Source organism: Geospiza fortis, unplaced genomic scaffold (assembly GCF_000277835.1).
Source record: "Geospiza fortis unplaced genomic scaffold, GeoFor_1.0 scaffold69, whole genome shotgun sequence".
NCBI classification, from domain to species: Eukaryota; Metazoa; Chordata; class Aves; order Passeriformes; family Thraupidae; genus Geospiza; species Geospiza fortis.
The window spans coordinates 58,763-61,773 of NW_005054555.1; positions in this window are offsets into that span (position 1 = coordinate 58,763).

Here is a 3,011-nt window from a genome sequence, read left to right on the forward strand (position 1 = left end):
TCCTGAGCCCCCCGCTCCCGGAGATGAAGCGTGCGAGGCATGAGGGAAAATGGATGGAGCGCTCCGGGATCGTTCTCCCTCCCCACCACGGGTTGGATGCCCAGAATTGTCCTGAGGTTTTGTTTTTTTTTCCTCCCCCCACCCCGCTAAAAGGCACTCATCAAAGCGAGTTGGATTAATTCTGATGGATGATGTGCAGCGTGCACCATTTTTTTTAATCAGGGAGTAAGGGAGCAGATGGTCTTTATGGCTGGTAATGGGATAGAGAGCCCTTCACCTCGAAAGGTTCAAATTTGCCTGGTTAACCAGGAGTGGGGAGAGTGGCCATGCTTTGAAGGGACCACTCTGGTTCTGGTTCCTCACCTGTGCCCACCTCCAGGAGCAGCCACAGCCTTTGCAGGAACTTGTGGAGCCCAGAGTGGTACAGGGAAACACCCTTTTTGTGTTTGGGAGGGACCATGTTCATGGCCACCTGTGACAGGGTGGTCTTGCAGCACAGAATCACAGAGTCATGGAATGGTTTGGGTTGGAAGGACCTGAAATCTCATCCCATTCCAACCCTGCCATGGCAGGGACACCTCCCACTGTACCAGGGTGCTCCAGCCTGGCCTTGGGCACTGCCAGGGATGCAGGGGCAGCCACAGCTGCTCTGGGCACCTGTGCCAGGGCCTGCCCACCCTCCCAGGGAACAATTCCTTCTGTAAATCAGACCCAAATTTCCCCTCTTTCAGTTTGAGCCCTTTACTGCTTGGCCCATCACTGTAATTCCCAAGGAAAACACCTGCATTGTTCCAGGAAGGACAGGGCTGGGCCAGAGGCACCCCACAAGCACCTCAGATACAGCCTCTTTTTTTAACCTGGTAACCTCTTTTTGAGGGAAAAAAACCCTAATGAGCCATGGCTGGGCTTGGGCAGGGAGAGCCCTATCCTTGATTTTTTTCCCCCATTTTTTCTGATGTAACAGGAATCATAGAATCCCAGAATGGTTTGGGTCAAAGGGACCTTAAAGTGCCACCCCTGCCATGGGCAGGGACACCTCCCGGTGTCACCCCTGCCATGGCAGGTGTCCCACCTCCTTGAACACTTTCAGTCATGCTTTCCTCTTCCCCTTTGCCATCTGAATTTGCTTCCAAGTCTTCTTTAAGGCTGGTGTTTGTTTTTCTCTAACTTACTTTACTCCCAAACTTCAGAAACATCTCTGAATTTGCTGCTACAACATCTCTGCTGCAATTGCTCATAATCACAGGCTGTGCCAGCAGCTCCTTACTCACAGTGGGCTGCTGTGTTAGAGTGATTTGGGTCCTGGCAGCTGCTGGGATGGTGAGATGCTGCAGGCAGGTTAATGTCTATCATCAAGGCCATTGCCTGGATGAATTTCCTGCCGGGCCAGGGAGCAGAGGCAGAGGGGTACTGGGAGGTGGTGGTGGCTCCCAGGCAGGTGTGGGGCTCCTCTCCAGCCTCATCCTGGGCTATCATGTGAGTGCAGCTCAATTTGGTTCTCTGGTTTTGCTGAGCTAAAAAAAAAAAAACAAAACAAAACAAAACAAAAAAAAAAAAAAAAAAAAAAAAAAAAAAAACCAAAAACCCTGCTCATGGGCAGCCAGACAATGCCTTTATTTACAGGTTTTCTGCAATATTCAGCCATTTCCACTCTGCAGCTCCTCTGATTCTAGCCTAGAGCATTAAATTGTATTAATGGCCTCTACCAGTTTCCAGGATGTTCTTCCCAAACACATGGGCTGGATCAGAGGCTGGCTCTGGGATTTGGGAGCTGATTTTAAGGGATCTGTCTCAGCCAGAGTTTTCTCCTTCCAGTTCCCTCTCCCTGCCTCAGTTTTGCAGGTGCTCTGAACAACACACCTGGCACTTGAGCAGCAAAAATCCCCAGGTCTTAATGTGGCCCTTGAATTCTATTTATAGGTTATTTTTTAATAACCTCTTTATTTAATAAGGACTGTTTGGTGGTTGTTCCAAAACAAAATTTTAAAATTTTCTGTGTTGCTTGTGATGCTCTGTTCCAAACCCAAACTCCACACTTGTATCTCTCTTGTTCATCTGAGCATTTCAGGCTGATAAATTCCTAATTTCTCCCAGCTCACTGCAAAGCCATTTTTCTTTGCCAACTATGAAATTACAGCAGCTTAAAGAGCCAAATCCACCCCTCAGGTGTGCTTGTGATTCCGAGTGATTTGGTGATTGAAGTTGCTCCTGAACTGGGGGACGTGATTTATCTTTCACACAGGCTGCAGATGGAGAACTGGGGACAAGGATTAGGGAGCAGTGTAAGACACAGACAGGAAAATGAGGTGCGTGGGATTTTGGCTTAATAGGAACAAGGTAAAACACCACCCACCTTCTGTGCATTTCTTTTTTTTAGTAGAGAAAATATTGGTATTATAAATATTTCAGACTCCTCCCAATGATGCCAAAGTTGAAACTCCCAAGAGGGGCAGTGGTTGAGAATAATTCAGGTGGGAAAGAGATCTGAATTCCTCAGGAAGGAGAAGGGTGGGGTAAAATCCATCTCAAGGAAAAGATTGTGCTGCTGGGTTTCGGTGGGACAGGGGGATCTCTTGTCTGTGGAATTCAGTGTCAGACCCTGAAGGTGAAACCCTTGAGGTGCCCTGGCCATATCCAAGCTCCTTATGTCCTTTTTTCTTTTTTCCATGATTTTCAGTGATGGTTTCCTGTGGGGCAGAGCAGCTGGTGTTTGCAGTGGAGGAGGAGAGCAGTCTGGGGGGAGAACCCAGTGCCACCAGTGATGGGGGACACTGGGACACTGGTTTGTCTGTCTGGCAGGGTGATTGCTGTGGGGAGCTGAACAGACAACCATGGAACCATCAGGTCTGGAAAAGTTCTCTCACGTCATCCAGTCCAACCATGCCAAGGCCAGCACTGCCCATGTCCCCGAGTGCCACATCCACATGGATTTTAAATCTCTCCAGGGATGGGCACTCCAACCCTCCCTGGGCAGTTCCAGTGCCTGATCCCCCTTTCCATGGGGAAATTCC